This window comes from Schistocerca americana, chromosome 2, assembly GCF_021461395.2.
Source record: "Schistocerca americana isolate TAMUIC-IGC-003095 chromosome 2, iqSchAmer2.1, whole genome shotgun sequence".
Classification (NCBI taxonomy): domain Eukaryota; kingdom Metazoa; phylum Arthropoda; class Insecta; order Orthoptera; family Acrididae; genus Schistocerca; species Schistocerca americana.
This window is the reverse complement of record NC_060120.1, coordinates 1030266171-1030286478: the sequence shown is the minus strand read 5'-3', so window position 1 is coordinate 1030286478 and position 20308 is coordinate 1030266171. Positions and strand designations below refer to the sequence as shown.

At 46.7% G+C, this 20308-nt stretch overlaps 1 protein-coding gene across 2 annotated transcripts in view; it reads left to right on the top strand.

Moving 5' to 3' along the window:
- Positions 1 to 20308, top strand: part of LOC124596421 (solute carrier organic anion transporter family member 5A1) — a 441010-nt gene that overhangs the window by 299193 nt on the left and 121509 nt on the right. The gene's annotated exons all lie outside the window — the stretch shown is intronic.

Below are 20308 nucleotides of genomic sequence, written 5' to 3'. Positions count from 1 at the left end.
ATGATTTGGTTTTGAAGCTCTGACGGCAACCTTCTTTGCAGATTAAATAATGGGGATTCATGGTCACGCATTACTACTCATTTTAATGGCCAAAAATGTTTCGGCACATCATCAGTGGATGCTTTCATTCAAATCTGTGAGATGCAAATATTTTAAGTAATAATTGTTGGAATCATACAAGACATTTTTATAACACCATCAGCTGCTGTCAAAAACTTTACTAAGTTGCTACTAGTTGCTGTCATATTCACGAAACATTTTCTAATACACGAAACATTTTCTACCTCCTGGTAATTAACAATAAAAGCAGGCCATAATACTGTTAGTCAACTGGACTGTCAAAATTAAAAAAATTGCATAAAGACGTATCATGTATTACATAATGTCAGTATATAACGTATCAATGTGCGACACTGGTTAAAAATATTTCATTTTAACATTTTCCTTTCTGAGGTATTAAAATTGTTATTTTATCCATTTTTCTTGTCTTAATATTAAGTTAAACAGGCAAGTATCAGTGTTGTTACAAGTCACCAACATGTTTTTCCTATGTGAACGCACATGTAATTGTACAAGATGCCAATTAAGTCTCTCGTTGGATTAAAAAGTAACCCTAAACTTCAACTTTATGATATTATAGTCTGGAATGCTAGGTTATATAGGACATCGTTTATTTTATTGCATAGCTTTCAATTTGTAACGAAGTGATGTTATTATAGGATTGGTTGCCGAGCTAACAAATCACTTAATCTATAAACGTAATTTTGTAGTGCGAAAATAATTCGTCACTGCATTTTGCAAGTAGTTGAACATCAGCGGAGACTAAGCACATAGTAAAAACTTAAAACATTATGTTTCTCTGAAATGCGAGCCTTAGTTCGCGATTGTGCTTCAGTGGAAGCATGCATGGTGTGTCAGTGTGTATTTCTTCAACAAATGAGTATGCATCTAAAAATAACTGTAAGTAATCACAAAATACCATTCGAAATACTGTTACGCAATCAAAATCTTTTACAGATATAATTACCAACCTTACATTTAGATGCAGATGGCAAGATATTCAATAATAAAAAGGTCATTAAATGAAACAAGAAGTTTACTGTAACCAGTCACAGTCTATTTATCTCCACGCCGCGTTTCAATGGTTTAAACCTCTATCATCTGGTGGATTTACATTTGTTGGTATGACATTTGTTTGTGTTGTGTTACGATTTTTTGGAGGAACTTGTGGCACTGTCTCTATTGGTCACAGGTTCCTTTCACTGTCGTAACACATCACATGTACACAGTCATATTCTGTAAACAGACGCCATATTTGTTTACAGAATATGACTTCAGTCTGGAACCGCGCGACCGCTACGGCCGCAGGTTCGAATCCTGCCTCGGGCATGGATGTGTGTGATGTCTTTAGGTTAGTTAGGTTTAAGTAGTTCTAAGTTCTAGGGGACTGATGACCTGAGATGTTAAGTCCCATAGTGCTCAAAGCCATTTGATTTTTTTTTTAACGACAATAACAGAGGGTTTAGCTTCCTTCAGGTTACTCATTGCTGTATATCCAAATTATTTGTTTCCACTTCCGATGTGATGCTACCCAAATATTCACATTTTTTACATGCATTGATGTCCTGGCCATCTACATTTTTTTTTTTGAATGGGGGGAGTACATACCCCCCTCCCCCCACAGCACTAAACGGTTAAAAATGTTTCCACTTAAGTACCCACTGATGATGGGACAAATATGCCGAAACATGTTCCGGCATTAAAATGAATAATCGTCAGCATAATAGCGGACCTGAGTCCCGAGAGCTGAATGAACTCGCGAATTGGGAACCAATACGCAGGCTGTCGGCGCGGAGGGAGGGTGTTAGTGTGTCAGGGTCCGCAGCCGGGTTGCGCCAGTGGCGGCTCGGCTCGGCGGCGTTGCCCCACGGGGCAATTAGCGGCTGCCGAGTCGGCCCCGGGGACTACTTTCTTCCTGCGGAGGCGGCGGCGGCGGCGGCGGCACACACCCTGCCAGCCAATAAGGCGTTGCTCCCTCCCCTCCCCTCCGCTACCTGGCGCTTAGCGACAGCGCCTACGCAGGCCAGGGCGACCTTCTGGCAGGACGGAGGGGTCATAGAGGCAGCTCGCGGCACGCGCACGCGCCTTAAGAGACACAAAGGCTTCTCTAGCGTCTCAGGCAGGAAGCTCACGTCGACGCGAAATAGGTTTGCACATCCATTTAATGCCAGTTAGTGAGCCGATAACAATACGGCATATATAGATCTCTCCGTGTTATGCAGACTATTCTTGAACACAGGTGGGCACCATGAAAAACAGTCGAGTATTACGAATGTTATTAATATACAGCGTGAGGCAGCACAGTAAGAGCGACCCAAATATAGCCACAACGGGTAAAGAGATCGAAGTGCGGTTGTTGCAAAGTTATAGCAGCGGGCAAATATTCTGACGCAGAGTTGCACTACAACTCAAGACACCCTCGCCATGTGCCGAGACGTGTAGGTTATTCGATCTAAGTTCGGAGTAGGGATTAAAATCCATGGAGAAGAAATAAAAACTTTGAGGTTCGCCGATGACATTGTAGTTCTGTCAGAAACAGCAAAGGACCTGGAAGAGCAGCTGAACGGAATGGACAGTGTCTTGAAAGGAGGACACAAGATGAACATCAACAAAAGCAAAACGAGGATAATGGAATGTAGTCCAATTAAATAGGGTGATGCTGCGGGATTTAGATTACGAAATGAGACGGTTAAAGTAGTAAATGAGTTTTGCTATTTGGGGAGCAAAATGACTGATGATGGTCGAAGTAGAGAGTATATAAAATGTAGACTGGCAATGGCAAGGAAAGCGTTTCTGAAGAACAGAAATTTTTTAACATCGAGTGTAGATTTAAGTGTCAGGAAGTCGTTTCTGAAAGTATTTGTATGGAGTGTAGCCATGTATGGAAGTCAAACATGGACGATAAATAGTTTAGACAAGAAGAGAATATAAGCTTTAGAAATGTGGTGCTACAGAAGAATGCTGAAGATTAGATGGGTAGATCACATAACAAATGAGGAGGTATTGAATAGAATTGGAGAGAAGAGAAATCTGTGGCACAACTTGACTAGAAGGAGGGATCGGTTGGTAGGGCATATTCTGAGGCATCAAGGGATCTCCAATTTAGTATTGGAGGGCAGCGTGGATGGTAAAAATCGTAGAGGGAGATCAAGAGATGAATACACTAAACAGATTCAGAAGGATGTAGGTTGCAGTAGGTACTGGGAGGTGAAGAAGCTTGCACAGGATTGAGTAGCATGGAGAGCTGCATCAAACCAGTCTCTGGACTGAAGACCACAACAACAACATCCAGTCACCTATTAGTTGATATTAATATGGGGTGTGTCTATCCTTCGCCTTTAGGTCGGCTTCAACTGTGCTGGCAACACTTTGAAGCAGCTGTCTAAATGTGGAGGAAAGACAGCCCATTCGTCCTCAAGAGCCGAAATTAGAGAAGGTAATGGTGTTAGACTTTAGGGTCTGGAGCGGAATTGCCATTTTAACTCTTGTTACAGGTGTTTCATTGGGTTCAGGTAGGGACTATGGGCAGGGCAGTCCATTTGAGGAATGTCATTGTTCACAAAATTGGGCTGTTTTGGCGATATTTCCCCCCGATATATCGATATCAAGGTGGCAATATCGAGGGCCGATATTTGTATTTTATATTATATTTGTTCACAATTTTCGGTACATATTTGAAGTTGTTGTTTTTGAAATGGTAGTGGAATATAATTTTGCTGTCGTGTGTGAAGGAGTCTTGGTACTTTTTGAGGTTTCGTCACTACCAGTCTTTCTCTTTTATTGTGTGAAGCAAGTATATGTGGCACAAACAGAAGCAGTCCGATGACATTGGCGGGGGGGGGGGTGAATGGAAATAACAAGATTTCCGATGTGGAGCAATAGGACACCAGTTGCGTTAAAAACCAATTTTTAACGCAATTAGTGTGCTATTTCTTCACATCGGCATTCTTCAAAAACAGATGCTGAAAATGATGTACAAAAATCTAAATGACAAGATTGGTCTTTGCAGTGGGCGGAGACGTGTGAGGGGAAAAGCTGGCGTAATCGGTGCTACCAACAGAAACTGCAACTGCCGAGAATTCTTCCGGGTTGTACGGTCGTGGCCCATAGGCCACGGCCATACAACCCGGAAGAATTCTCGGTAGCTGCCGGCCGCAGTGGCCGAGTGGTTCTAGGCGCTTCAGTCTGGAACCGCGCGACCATAGCGCGCTCGAATCCTGCCTCGGGCATGGATGTGTGTGATGTCCTTAGGTTAGTTAGACTTAAGTAGTTCTAACTTCTAGGGGACCGATTACCTCAGATGTTAAGTCCCATAGTGCTCAGAGCCATTTGAACCATTTTTTCTCGGCAGCTGAAACATCCGGTCGTGACAGCCTTCATTGTAAGAAACTGCAACGTTTAGTTTCACCACGCAGTTTTGATACTACATCTGTCAGGTCGCTTGCGTTGGCAGAAATGAAAAAACAGGGAGGGAAAAATGAAGTGTTGCGAACAAATCGGATGTCTGAAGAAACCAAGCCACAGACCCATCCGACACCTTTCATTACGCCACTTACCTGCGGTTGTCACTGTTAGCAAAGTGGCTAACGCCGGTGGTGAACGTGCATCCTTTTCCCTTCAATTCTTGCTCTAACGGGGATTCGCAGGCTGCTTGTTTGTTGATGTACAGAATGTCTAATTATAAATCAATATTTAAATCTACAGCTCTAAAACCGACAATATATGTAAAATGTGAAGCCAATATTGTTACGGGTCAGTGCGTCCATATTTTTTCCATCTATATGTCGATACTTTTTCTTGGTATGTCGAGAGCCGATAATGATATTTTTTTTAATATTGATATATCGGATTCCCTATATTTTTAAAGATATCAACAGTCCTGTCAGAAAACATTGCCTGACATATGCTGTTTTAGGGCAGGGTGTGTTGTTACGATGATACAATCATTTCCGAACTGTACCTGTATTGTAAGTAGTAAACAGTGCTGTAACATGCCGCAGTCTTGAACGTGGCTCCTAACGTACCTTCAGTTGATAAAATGAACAGCCAACCAACAGTTCTTTAGTTCATTTAAACTTGACCTAGGTTTGGTACTACTATGAGTACCTTCTTCAGTGGTGTAAGCTGTTACCTAGAAAATTATGACAAACAATAATTTCTAGCTACAAATTATGATGTAAAGTAACTGATATTTTCAATTGGAAAATGAAATCGTTACTTACAGCATGGTTATAATTAAACTTTCGCTAATTGAGAGAGCCCGCATGAAAAACGGATAGTTAAACTTTGTGGAAACTTGTGCGGGCTATTCGGAAAGTAAGTTCCGATCTGTCGTGAAATGGAACCACAGAGAAAATTCTATGAAGCTCTCCACAGATGTGTTGGGCAGTGTCTCTAATATGTCCGTCGCGTTGCTGTTTTCTGTTCTGAGCGCACAGCTAGCGAGTACTTAAAGACGCGTAGGAAGTAGTGGTTCCCGGCAGGTGACATGCGCAGCGCTCGTTATGCAGGGCAACAGCGGCATTGCCTTGCCGGGTAATTGCACAGCGGCTGGTGACCTCTGGAACGGTTCTCCAGCAGTCTCAGGGTAAGGCCGGTGAGTAAGGACGCCCGTCCTGCCACCTCACGCGAAATGTCCGCCGCGTTAGTCACTCGCTGCGAGTACGAGCTGCAAGGCTTTGCGGACGCCGCCTCAACTCTGAAGGTCGTGGCCGTGCGGTTCTAGGCGCTGCAGTCCGGAACCGCGGGACTGCTACGGTCGCAGGTTCGAATCCTGCCTCGGGAATGGATGTGTGTGATGTCCTTAGGTTAGTTAGGTTTAAGTAGGTCTAAGTTCTAGGGGACTGATGACCATAGATGTTAAGTCCCATAGTGCTCAGAGCCATTTGGACCATTTTTTTGATAAACGTCAGTGTATGTGGTTCCAACATGATGGCTGCCCAGCTCACTCTCCCGTGTTACCTCGCAAATATTGAATAAAAACTTTCCTGTCCATTGCATAGAACAGAATGCTGCTGGACAGTGGATGTGCAGGTCTTTTGATTTCTTTCTGTGGGGAGCACTGAAAGATAAAGTTTATCTTGAAGCCCCATCTACGTAGGTTCTGTTTGTTCTGACGCTTGATTTACCTCTGTAAGCGAGTGCAGTATTGCCCTTCTTCTCCCGCTCCTGATCGTATGTTGTGTCTTAACCACTGCGCAGCCTCATTCGTTCCAGGACACAAACTCGACCTTTGTTTCTTCCGCCCAGATTTTAACAGCCTTACATGTTTCACTGAAGTACAGCTAGTAAGAAAATTACAAATATTTCCACTAAGCATCAAGTAGGACAGTTTCCAGAATGAGATTTTCACTCTGCAGCGGAGTGTGCGCTGATATGAAACTCCTGGCAGATTAAAACTGTGTGCCGGACCGAGACTCGAATTCGGGACATTTGCCCTTCACGGGCAAGTGCTCTACCAGTTGAGCTACCCAAGCACGACTCACGTCCCGTCCTCGCAGCTTTACTTCTGCCAGTATGTCGTCTCCTACCTTCCAAACTCCTCTCCTGCAGGAGAATTTCTGTAAAGTTTGGAAGGTAGGAGACGAGGTACTGGCAGAAGTAAAGGTATGAGGACGGGCGTGAGTCGTGCTTGGGTAGCTCAGTTGGTAGAGCACATGCCCGCGAAAGGCAAAGGTCCCGAATTCGAGTCTCGGTCTACATCTGCATCTACATATATACTGCGCTAGCCACCAAGCTGTGTGTGGCGGGGGACACAATTCCCCCCTCTGTTCCACTCGCGGATCGCGTAAGGGAAAAACGACTGTCTGAACGCCTCAAAAATGGTTCAAATGGCTCTGAGCACTATGGGACTCAACTGCTGTGGTCATCAGTCCCCTATAACTTAGAACTACTTAAACCTAACTAACCTAAGGACATCACACACATCCATGCCCGAGGCAGGATTCGAACCTGCGACCGGAGCGGTCGAGCCGTTCCAGACTGTAGCGCCTAGAACCGCTTGGCCGCTCCGGCCGGCGTGAACGCCTCAGTACGAGCTCTTATTTCCCTTATCTTTGAATGATGATCATTACGCGATTTGAAAGTTGGTAGTAATAATATATGCTCTACATCCTCGGTGAAGACTGGTTTTCGGAATTTAGTGAGCAGCCCCTTCTGTTTAGCGCGTCGTCTATCTGCAAATGTGACCCACTTCAAACTTTGTATGAGATTTGTAACGCTCTCGCGATGGCTAAATGTACCAGTCACGAATCTTGCCGCTCTTCTTTGGACCTTCTCAATCTCTTGAATTAGACCCAACTGGTAAGGGTCCCATACAGACGAACAATACTCCAAGATTGGACGAACTAACGTATTGTAAGCTATTTCCTTTGTTGAAGGACTGCATCGCTTCAGGATTCTACCAGTAAACCGCAATCTAAGAGTTCGTCTTACCCGTTACTTGTGTAATCTGATTATTCCATTTGAGATCATTACGAATAGTCACACCCAGATACTTGACTGATGTTACCGCTTCCAGAGACTGATCATTCATTTTGTACTCGTACATTAATGGGGACTATCGCCTTGTTATACGCAGTAGGTTACACTTACTAATATTGAGAGATAACTGCCAGTCATTACACCATACATTTATTTTCTGCAAATCCTCATTGATCTGTTCACAGCTGTCGTGTGATACTACTTTCCTGTAGACTACAGCATCATCGTCAAACAATCTATGCCCGCTGTCAATACCATCAACCAGGTCGTTTATGTAAATCGTGAAAAGGAGAGGACCTATCACACTGCCCTGGGGCACACCTGAAGTTACTCTGGCTTCTGTTCAAGTTACCCCGTTCGGGGTGACATACTGCTCCCTGTCTGTTAGAAAACTTTCTATGCAACCGCATACGTCATTGGATAGATGTAAGCGCGCACTTTTTGTATCAAGCGACAGTGCGGAACTGAGTCGAACGCCTTTAGAAAGTCGAGAAATATGGCATCAACCTGGGATCCGGTATCTAGAGCCTGTTGTATATCATGCACAAAGAGGGCCAGCTGTGTCTCGCATGACCGCTGTTTCCTAAAACCGTGCTGGTTTCTGCAGATGAGCTTCTCAGAGTCTAGAAAGATCATTATGTCTGAACACAAAATTTGTTCCATGATTCTACAACAAATCAATGTCAGTGAAATTGGCCGGTAATTGTGTGCATCCGATTTTCTACCCCTTTTATAGATTGCTATGACCTGGGCCTTCTTCCAGTCCCGTGGAACTTTCCGCTGTTCCAATGATGTCTGATAGATGACGGATAAGAATGGTGCTATATTTGTAGCATAGTCAACATAAAATCTTACGGGGATACCGTCTGGGCCAGATCCCTTTCTGGCGTCTAAGGATCTTAACTGTTTTACAATCCCAGATACACTAAACACTATGTCAGCGATCCTTTCGCTTGTTCGATAATTGAAAGGGGGAGTGGTGCTTCAGTCCCCTATCGTAAACGAGTTTTTGAAAGCTAGGTTTAGAATTTCGGCCTTCTGTTTATAATCATCAGTTACATTACCCCTACTGTCAGCAAAGTTACATGACCTGTACTGTCCGGCACACAGTTTTATTGTGCCAGGAAGTCTCAAGAAGCCAGTGTTTGCTCCGCGTGTCTGTTTTCTGCTACATCTCTCTCCGGAGCAGCAGGCCTCTTTTCGCCGTGCTGTTTGTCTGTTGGGTCTCCAGGACATATAAAGGCCCAAGAGTTAGCAGACCCGGAGCAGTAATCGGGCCCCAGTGCCCTAAGATAGTAGGGGATACGGCGGGCCGGGTTTATCTGCACGGCCATCTGGGCCCCCTAATTGCGGCCCGCAGGACTGGGACAACGAAGTGCTGGCTCGACCCGGCCTTGCCCTCTGCCGCCCACAAGTCTGTCTGCCGCCCACGCGCGACCGTCTCTCCCGGCCGCGGAGCTTCGGAGGGACAACCGGAGACGTCGCCGCTGTACCGCTATCTACGGCCTCGCGCACTTTATCCGGGGATTTTCCCCCGCGGATTTCTACGACCCGCTTCGCTCTCTCTGCGCTTCTCGCTCTCTTGTAGCGGACATGAGTCGTGGGTGCTGAGCAATAAGCGCCCACAGGTAGGGATGACGTTTCTCTTCTGTATCATCCGTCTTCCTTACCATCCAGTCCTTGTCTATTCGTTACCGATCTATTGCTATAATTAGCTTCATCACAAGTATTTTTAAAATACACTAACGGATAAAATTAGGTTGTCAACATCTACATATACATCTACATTTATACTCCGCAAGCCACCCAACGGTGTGTGGCGCAGGGCACTTTACGTGCCACTGTTATTACCTCCCTTCCCTGTTCCAGTCGCGTATGGTTCGCAGAAGAACGACTGCCGGAAAGCCTCCGTGCGCGCTCGAATCTCTCTAATTTTACATTCGTGATCTCCTCGGGAGGTATAAGTAGGGGGAATCAATATATTGGATACCTCATCCAGAAACGCAGCCTCTCGAAACCTGTACACCGTGATGCAGAGCACCTCCCTTGCAGAGTCTGCCACATCTCCGTAACGCTATTACGCTTACCAAATAACCCTGTGACGAAACGCGCCGCTCTTCTTTGGATCTTCTCTATCTCCTCCGTCAACCCGATCTGGTACGGATCCCACACTGATGAGCAATACTCAAGTAGAGGTCGAACGAGTGTTTTGTAAGCCACCTCCTTTGTTGATGGACTACATTTTCTAAGGACTCTCCTAATGAATCTCAACCTGGCGCCCGCCTTACCAACAATTAATTTTATATGATCATTCCACTTCAAATCGTTTCGTACGCATACTCTCAGATATTTTACAGAAGTAACTGCTACCAGTGTTTGTTCCGCTATCAAATAATCATACAATAAAGGATCCTTCTTTCTATGTAATCGCAATACATTACATTTGTCTATGTTAAGGGTCAGTTGCACCAAGTGCCTATCCGCTGCAGATCTTCCTGCATTTCGCTGCAATTTTCTAATGCTGCAACTTCTCTGTATACTACAGCATTATCCGCGAAAAGCCGCATGGGACTTCCGACACTATCTACTAGGTCATTTATATATATTGTGAAAAGCAATGGTCCCACAACACTCCCCTGTGGCACGCCAGAGGTCACTTTAACGTCTGTAGACGTCTCTCCATTGAGAACAACATGCTGTGCTCTGTTTGCTAAAAACTCTTCAATCCAGCCACACAGCTGGTGTGATATTCTGCAGGCTCTTACGTTGTGTATCAGGCGACAGTGCGGAACTGTATCGAACGCCTTCCGGAAGTCAAGGAAAATGGCATCTACCTGGGAGCCTGTATCTAATATTTTCTGGGTCTCATGAACAAATAAAGCGAGTTGGGTCTCACACGATCGCTGTTTCCGGAATCTATGTGATTCCTTCAGAGTAGATTCAATTCACTCATGATGTATTGTTGTAACAGTGGATATGGAGTACATTAAATTTATAAATCAATAGCACAAGCGGTTCTGAGGTACCAGGTATCGACGAATGCTGAAACACCCTGATGTAGCCTCCACGGGTGGTAATGCAGGCGCTGTTTCTGACATCTAGTCGATCTTACAGATGGCGAATACTGCCCTGGGATGCATAATGCCATGCCTACTCGACCTGTTCACGTAGAGTCGCTAGTTGTTGAGTGGCACGAGTCGCTTCCCCATCCCATCATATCTCATGTGTGCTCGACTGGAGACGAGTCCAGAGATGGTGCTGGCCAGGGAGGCTGCTGCGCTTCGTACAGAGCACGTTGAGTTTCGCGGTTGTTGTGTGGCCGGGCATTATCCTGTTGGAACAACACATCACGTCCACGTTGCAACAACGGCAAAAGAAAAGGTCTAACAACTTTTTGTACGTACCGAGCGCTGGTTAGCGTCTCCTCCAGATACACCCCAGGTGAACGAGATTTGTAACTTATCGCACCACGTACGATAAGGCCCTGGGTCGGGCCAAAGAGTCTTGGACGGATGGACTCTACGAGACAGCGCTCTCCAGGTCTATGTCATACGCACAAATGACCATCGCTTACGTGCAGGCAGAATCTGCATTCGTCGTTGAAGATCACGGTGCCTCATTCCAGGTGACAAAAGTCATGGAGTATCTCCTGATATCATGTCGCACCCCATTTTGGCCGGAGTAATGCAGCAACTCGTCGTGGCATCGACTCAACAGGTCGTTAGGAGTTCCCTCTGTAGCCGTCCATAATTGCGAAAGTGTTGCCGGTATAGGATGTTGTTCACGAATTGATGATGATGACGACGACGACGACGACGTTTGGTTTGTGGGGCGCTCAACTGCACGGTCATCGGCGCCCGTACAAAGTTCCAATCTCTACATAGTCCATTGTAGCCTCTTTCAGGAATGATGACGAAGAAATGATGAGGACAACACAAACACCCAGTCTCCGGGCAGAGAAAATTTCGAACGTGGCCGGTTTCGAACTCGGGACCCCGTGATCCAGAGGTAGCAACGCTAGCCACTAGACCACGAGCTGCGGACTTTTTCACGAAGTGGCCTCCCCATTAGGCCTCATAAACGTTTGATGGCATTCATGTCGGGCGATGTAGGGTTGGCATTCATGTCGGGCGATACAGGTGGCTAGCTCATTCGCTCATATTCTCAAGAATGTTCTTCAAACCAATCGTGAACACTGTCACTGATAAAAAATTCCATCGTTGCTTGGGAACATGAAGTCAATGAATGGCAGCAAAGTAGCCGGACATAACGATTTGCAGTCAATGATCAGTTCAGTTGGACCAGAGAACCGAGTCCATTGTACGTAAATACAGCCCACACCATTATGAAGCCACCACTAGCTTGAACAATGTCTTGTTGGCAATTTGGGTGCATCGCATCATGAGGTCTGCCCCACAGTCGAACCTTACCCTCAAGTCTTACCAGTTTAAACTGGGACTCGTATGACCAGGCCACGGTTTTCCACTCGTGTATGGAGCAACCGGTATGGTCACGAGCCAGGGAGAGACGGTGCAGGCGGTGTCGTGCTGTTAGCAAAGACACTCGCGTTGTTCGTCTGCTTCCATAGCCCATTAACACCATTTCGCCGCTCTGTCCTAACGAATGCGTTCATCTTACATCTCACAGTGATTTCTACTGTTATTCCACGCAGTGGCGCTTGTCTTTTAGCACTGCTAACTATGGAAACGCCGCTGCTGTTGATCATTAAGTGAAGGCCGTCGGTCACTGCGTGTCCCTGGTGGGAGGTAATGCCTGAAATTTGGTATTCTCGACACACTGTTGACACTGTGGATCTCGGACTATTGAAATCTCTAGTGATATCCGAAATGGAATTCCCCATGTGCTCCAGTTACCAATCCGCGTTTAAAGTCAGTCAATTCCCGTCGTGCAGTCATAATCACGTCCGAAACATGAATCAATTGAGTGCAAGTGACGGGTCTGCCAATGCACTGCCCTTTTATGCCTTGTGTACGCGATACTACTGCCATCTGTATATGTGGGTATCGCTATCCCACGTCTCGTGTCACCTCAGTCTATTGGTTGGTTGGTTGTTTTAGGGAAGGAGACCACACAGCGTGGTCATCGGTCTCATCGGATTGGGGAAGGAAGTCGGCCGTGCCCTTTCAGAGGAACCATCCCGGCATTTGCCTGGAGTGATTTAGGGAAATCACGGAAAACCTAAATCAGGATGGCCGGACGCGGGATTGAACCGTCGTCCTCCCGAATGCGAGTCCAGTGTCGAACCACTGCGCCACCTCTCAGTGTATTATTCTCAGTCTTGTACATATTTTAAATTACTCGTCCCTGCCGTTTTCTTCGTAATCTCTATTTCAGTTTTTAAACGTTCGTTTCGTCCGTGTCTCGGAGTTGACCTGGCGTCGCGCAATGTCGCACTTGTAGCCTCGGCCAGCGAACGCCCAAGTTACACAACACACTGCTCTGCGAATTTAATCGGAAACGTTTATTGGCACACCAGGATTAATTCCCTTCGCTGCTACACTACTAAATCAGTCAGAGTAGCCTCGCTTTGACCTGCGAGATGGGATTAAACTTCTCACAACTTGAAAGTCAGTAACTGAGAGCCGTGTCGCAGTCTAACTTCTTTCAGGAAAGATTCAGAGATCCACTGGAATGGAATATTGTAGTGTCACTTACAAAAAGATATAAACATAAGGAGAATGTCCGCTAATGGCAGCTGAGTGGTCAGCGCAACAGAATGTCATACCTAACGGCCCGGGTTCCATTCCCAGCTGGGTCGGAGATTTTCTCCCCTCAGGGACTGGGCGTTGTGTTGTTCTTTCATCATCACATCATCATCATCATCATCATCATCATCATCATTTATCATCATCATTTCATCCCCATCGACACGCAAGTCTCCGAAGTGGCATCAACTCGAAAGACTTGCACCAGGCGAACGGTCTACTCGACGGGAGGCCCTAGCCACACGGCATTTCCATTTATAAGCAGAATGTAACGTCTTCTACAGTTGGTGAAGTATCGCATATAATGCGCGCTAACGGCCACCCTCCGATATGTGTATTGTATTTTGTTTGCAGGACGTGGAAATATTTATCACAAATTTGGAATATTGCACGCTCTTATCGCAATAACGCGAGCGCACAAGCTAGAGCATAAGGAAGTTGTCTACTTAGAAATGAAAGTCGATAAGTAGAGATAACGATCTCGCCACACCGTTTGTCTTCTTCATTTCCATATTATGTCGACACTTCTTGAGATCGTGCGTAAACTTTTTTACAGATAGCTCGGTGTCATAACAATTCTGTGTCTCTTTAATCGTAAGCTAACAATAAAATTCCGGACCCATATCTCCTCTTTCTCGGAGCGAGTCAATTGAGAAAACAGTTGAACGTTAGCAGCCTCCCTGATACAATAGCGCTCTTCGCTTTGCGCTGTTTTCTAGATCAGCTATGGAGGTATAATACGTGGAACTGTCATGACGTCACAAACTTGAGGCAGACAGCCACAATGTTAGTAGCCTCCTAACATTCGCTTCTGGTAAAAGTGTTGTGATAAAAAAATGTCAGTTTGTGTTATTACAGGAAGTGATCATCTCGTCTCCCAATGCCATAATGTCTTAACGCACGTGGTGATTACTTTTGAATGAAACGATTCCATGGTCCCATTTTACTGCGTGTTCAGTTTCGTTTGACTGCCCCTCATAGTAGGTCCTCAAAGAAGAGTTGAGAAAAGGATTGGAAAGCCTAGGGAAGAACTGTGCCAGGGCAAGAGCACAGCATTAGGAGAAATCAGACTGAAAAGGGCAACGCTTGGCAGACACGTAATCTGTGGTATCACACGTCGATACCACCCCACGGTGTATCAAGTTTGGTAACGAAATGGAAAGTTTCCGTTTTATGCCGATAGCGGTTTCTCGTGCTCTGGTGGACCCAATGGCGCACGTCCACTGAACCGCACCCCCAGAGCTTTGTACTAGAGCTCCCTCTGCCACGGCGATTTTTTTTTTTTTTTGTAGGAAGGTCGGCGGCAGCCGCTCAGCCCACTTGCTCTTGGAGCCTATAGGCTACTGCACCTTCGTCATCGTTGACATTGAGATAACTGGACTCTGTCACTTGCTGCATTATTCGTAATGAGTTTTCATGGGCTTGGAATAATATTAGTTAAATAGATCTTCTGCTTGTTAACATGTTCGCCAATCATTTCTGCTCCTGTCCAGCTTTCCTACGATCACAGTCGCCGGACCACTCTCAAGCCCATCTCTCCTTACCTTTGTATACGAAGTTGTATGCAACATAATGAGGATGGATATGGATCGAACAACGAAAATAGTATGAGAAACAGTAGGGAGTACAAGAAGAAAGACAGGGACGAAGAGGGTTGCTTAATTCTAGGAGGAGTGGTCGGAATTGGAGAAGAAATTGGAAGGAGAGGTAAATTGGAGCAGCAGGTACACATTGGCCAGAATGCCGCAGATCGACAGCAGAGAGGGATACAGGAAATGGACCCAGTCACCAGTTTAGCAGATAAGAGAAGATCCCGTAAGAAGAGCAGAGAAGAGAACAAGAGAAAGGATGAAAAGGTTCTGGGATGTGTAGATAACAATGAATAAAGTCAATGACGGGGCAATCCATGGTCCTACACAGTTTGTAACGCAAGAAGAAGATGATTTAATGCCATATTGAGTAATTAAAGTGCCTATCGGATGATGCAAACTGTCGGAGGAAGACGGTCGTCGACCTTCGGTGCGCGGGAGAGGCGGTGAGTCAGCTGGCAGCGGCCACAGTGTGACGCAAGTGGGAGATAGCGGCGCAGACAGAACCGGAACCGCCGGCTGCAGGTTTTCCGCGGCCGCTGCAGAACCTCGGCGGGTTCCGGGCGCTGCTCGTGCGGCCCGCGGTCTCTGCCGATTGCCCCACAGTCCGCAGCTGGGCTCCTGGCGCAACGGCTCGGTCGTCCGTGTTCTCCGCTACTCGTCGGCGCGCTGTTTGCTCTTGCGGTACCGCAGATGCTGTCGCCGAGACCGTCCCTAACCTCAGTTGCGTGTCCGCCCCGATAGCGGATTGCCGTCCTGTGGGCCGGGTTCGATTCCCGTCTGGGTCGGGGATTTTCTCCGCTCAGGGACTGGGCTGTCTTCATCATCATCTCATCCCCATCCGGCGCGCAGATTGCCCAATGTGGCGTCGAATGTACGAGGGCAGTTCAATAAGTAATGCAACAGATTTTTTTCTGAAACAGGGGTTGTTTTATTCAGCATTGTTTCAGCGTAATCTCCATTCAATGCTACGGCCTTACGCCACCTTGAAATGAGGGCCTGTATGCCTGCACGGTACCATTCCACTGGTCGATGTCGGAGCCAACGTCGTACTGCATCAGTAACTTCTTCATCATCCGCGTAGTGCCTCTTACGGATTGCGTCCTTCATTGGGCCAAACATATGGAAGTCCGACGGTGCGAGATCGGGGCTGTAGGGTGCATGAGGAAGAACAGTCCACTGAAGTTTTGTGAGCTCCTCTCGGGTGCGAAGTGTTATATCCTAGCCAGTAATGCCAACCGAGCCCGCTGCCAAAAGGTTGGCAGCATCAAAGTCCGGACGCCGTCCGCATAAGCAGCGCCAGCGATACAGGAAATCACCGCAAGTCTGCGCGCGCCACCGCTGGCTTCTGGCTTCTTAAGCGCTGGAGTCGCGAGCGCTAGGACAGTTCTGTATTCGCCGCTCAGTTGTGTACTCGCCACCGAATTGTGTACTTGCTAGTCAGTTGTGTGTTCATCGCAGCAGAGTCGTTGTTTGTCGTCAGCCGATGCTGACCTAGCCGCTCCGACTCGAACTAGACAGATTTCTGTAGACACGGAGTTCACGACCTTGTTTCTGTATCTTCGTTAATAAAGATAAGTACCGACTTTTATTTAATCTGAGTGTTTGGGCTTTCATCTTTCTGTTCACTGTTCCAGCGGACCGGTCGGCCCGCTATTAAAAGTGTGGCGGTGACTTCGTAAGCCGTTCTACAGCGAATTGCTTGTCGCTACGAACACCGCCACAAAACGAAGACTTGTGTGAGGTCTTGCGTTGTCATGAAGAAGGAGAAGTTCGTTCAGATTTTTGTGCCTACGAACACGCTGAAGTCGTTTCTTCAATTTCTGAAGAGTAGCACAATACACTTCAGAGTTGATCGTTTGACCATGGGGAAGGACATCGAACAGAATAACCCCTTCAGCGTCCCAGAAGACTGTAACCATGACTTTACCGGCTGAGGGTATGGCTTTAAACTTTTTCTTGGTAGGGGAGTGGGTGTGGCGCCACTCCATTGACTGCCGTTTTGTTTCAGGTTCGAAGTGGTGAACCCATGTTTCATCGCCTGTAACAATCTTTGACAAGAAATTGTCACCCTCAGCCACATGACGAGCAAGCAATTCCGCACAGATGGTTCTCCTTTGCTCTTTATGGTGTTCGGTTAGACAACGAGGGACCCAGCGGGAACAAACCTTTGAATATCCCAACTGGTGAACAATTGTGACAGCACTACCAACAGAGATGTCAAGTTGAGCACTGAGTTGTTTGATGGTGATCCGTCGATCATGTCGAACGAGTGTGTTCGCACGCTCCGCCATTGCAGGAGTCACAGCTGTGCACGGCCGGCCCGCACGCGGGAGATCAGACAGTCTTGCTTGACCTTGCGGCGATGATGACACACGCTTTGCCCAACGACTCACCGTGCTTTTGTCCACTACCAGATCACCGTAGACATTCTGCAAGCGCCTATGAATATCTGAGATGCCCTGGTTTTCCGCCAAAAGAAACTCGATCACTGCCCGTTGTTTGCAACGCACATCCGTTACAGACGCCATTTTAACAGCTCCGTACAGCGCTGCCACCTGTCGGAAGTCAATGAAACTATACGAGACGAAGCGGGAATGTTTGAAAATATTCCACAAGAAATTTCCGGTTTTTTCAACCAAAATTGGCCTAGAAAAAAAATGTGTTGCATTACTTATTGAACTGCCCTCGTAGTAACACCTGCACCAAGGCGGCCGGACCTGCCCCGCAAGGGGCCTCCCGGCCAATGGCGCCAAACGCTCACTTCTTCTTGACAACTTGGGGTACAGCACCGCCTTGGCTCCGTCCCCGAATCTGCCTGTTCCGTGACCTTTGTCAGTTTCCCAAGGATGGTACCCCTTCACTTGTTTATCGTCGGGCATTTTCTGCTCTATGTGCACAAATGAAGGAAGCCACATTTATTTACACTGATGGCTCAAAAACATCGTTTGGTGTAGGGAGCGCCTATATTGTTGGCGACACCCCAAATCAATTTCGGCTTCCCGACCAGTGTTCGGTTTATACTGCGGAGCTTTACGCTGTTCTCCAGGCTGTCCACTACATCCGCCGCCATCAGCGGATACAGTATGTTATCTGTTCAGATTCTCTCAGCTCTCTCCTCAGTCTCCAAGCTCTTTACCCTGTCCACCCTGTGGTCTACCGGATTCAGGACTGTCTGCGCTTGCTCCACCTGGGGGGCGTGTCGGTGGCGTTCCTCTGGCTCCCGGGACACGTTGATATATTTGGAAATGAGGCGGCCGATATAGCGGCCAAGGCTGCAGTCTCTCTTCTTCGGCCAGCTATTCAATCGATTCCCTTCGCCGATCTACGGAGCGTTTTATGTCGTCGTGTTGTTCTTTTATGGCACGCACATTGGTCGACACTTCCCCATAATAAATTGCGGGACGTGAAAGCTCTTCCTTGTGCTTGGACCACTTCCTCCCGAACGCGTCGTCGGGAGGAGGTAATTTTAACTAGACTCCGGATAGGGCACTGTCTTTTTAGCCATTGACATCTTTTAAGCGGCGATCCTCCCCCACTCTGTCCCCACTGCTCCCAGCTGTGGACGGTAAGACACCTTTTAATTGAGCGCCCCTATTTTACTCCGTTACGCGCCCGTCTACAGCTGTCGCCTGATATATCGCCAATTTTAGCAGTTTATTAGTGCCAGTGAAATGACGTCAGTCATTTGAAGCTTTTTTTGGGGACAACCAACCCCTTTCTGTAGTGGATTTTTAAGCCTTCCTTCTGCTTTTAGTTTCTCCAATTTTTTGAGTTTCGTTCCCACTGCTGCTGGTTTCCATTTTCGGTTTTTTACTGTTTCCTAAGTCACGGACCGGGCGCTAATGACCAAAGCAGTTTTGCGCCCTAAAACCAAAAACCAAACCAAACGCTCACTTCCACCTCAGCTGCGTAACTTGGCGAATTCTCGTTTTATAGTGCAGATGACAACACACATTCGTTCAGGTTCTCTCGTCCACTTTCTTCGCGGACCACAGTACTAGGGAGTGCATACACTGAGGTGACAAAAGTCACGTGAGATATCCTAATATCGTGACGGACCTTCTTTTGCCCGGCGTAGTGCAGCAACCCGACATGGGGTGGACTCAACAAGTCGTTGTAAGTCCCCTGTAGAAATATTGAGCCATGCTGCCTCTATAGCCGTCCATAATTGCAAAAGTGTTGCCGGTGCAGGATTTTGTGTACGAACCGACTTGTAGATTATGTCCCATAAATGTTCGATGGAATTCACCTTGGACGATCCGGGTGGCCAGATCTTTCGCTCGAACTGTCCAGAATGTTCTTCAGACCAACTGCGAAAAATTGTGGCCCGGTGACATGGTGCATTGTCATTCATAAATAATCCATAGTTGTTTGGGTTCAAATGGTTCAAATGGCTCTAAGCACAATGGGACTTAACATCTGAGGTGATCAATCTCCTAGACTTAGAACTACTTAAACCTAACTAACCTAAGGACATCACACACACATCCGTGCCTGAGGCAGGATTCGAACCTGCGACCGTAGCAGCAGCGCGGTTCCGAACTAAAGAGCCAAGAACCGATCGGCCACACACCACGGCCGGCCTACTTTTAGACGACGCGATTTTGGTGTGTGTCTGTCCTATTTTGAACGTGCAAAGAGGACGTGATTTACGTCACCTTCTGTAATGTTATTGCAGTCACAGAACGGAGTTGGAGTTATTCCATTGAGGTGAAGGTGTATCGGAAAACTTCCGTGGTTGAACCTCATACAGCCATCTAGGTAGGCGAACATCGCAAAACCAGAGTCTACGTGGGATGACAGGCCGAACACAAGCATAATGTCTTCTACTCAAAAACTAAACCGAGCGGTCTGAGGCGCTGCAGTCATATACTGTGCGGCTGGTCCCGGCGGAGGTTCGAGTCCTCCCTCGGGCATGGGTGTGTGTGTTTGTTCTTAGGATAATTTAGGTTAAGTAGTGTGTAAGCTTAGGGACTGATCACGTTAAGTCCCATAAGATTTCACAAACATATGAACATTAAAAACTAAGACACGTTCCAGGCTTCCTGCCATTGTTGAAAGGCATTCTGTGTGGCCAGGCGGTACAATTCAAAGAGCGAAAATTTGAAGTTGTTGAAAGGTTCTGGATATTGTGGCTTCTTTTAGCAAGAATAACAACTTCTTCATTACAAGTGATTTCGCAGTGAGATGTAACCCAGAGGAATTACATGGTCTGGCTTTGGATTTTAACGCTTGATCACCGTCAAATGATTGCAAAGTGGAGGCTGATGGTTTCTGAATTCCACTTTTTGTGCCTTAGAGATTGGAGAACCGACATAGAATCGGATAGAATGGGAACCTTGGAAATTCGAAGGGAGGTGACATTCGAAGAAAAAAAGTTCGTTTTGGGAGTTGAAACATTTTTGAGACGTATTTGTGGACAGAGGAAGGCTTAGCCCACATATTCTC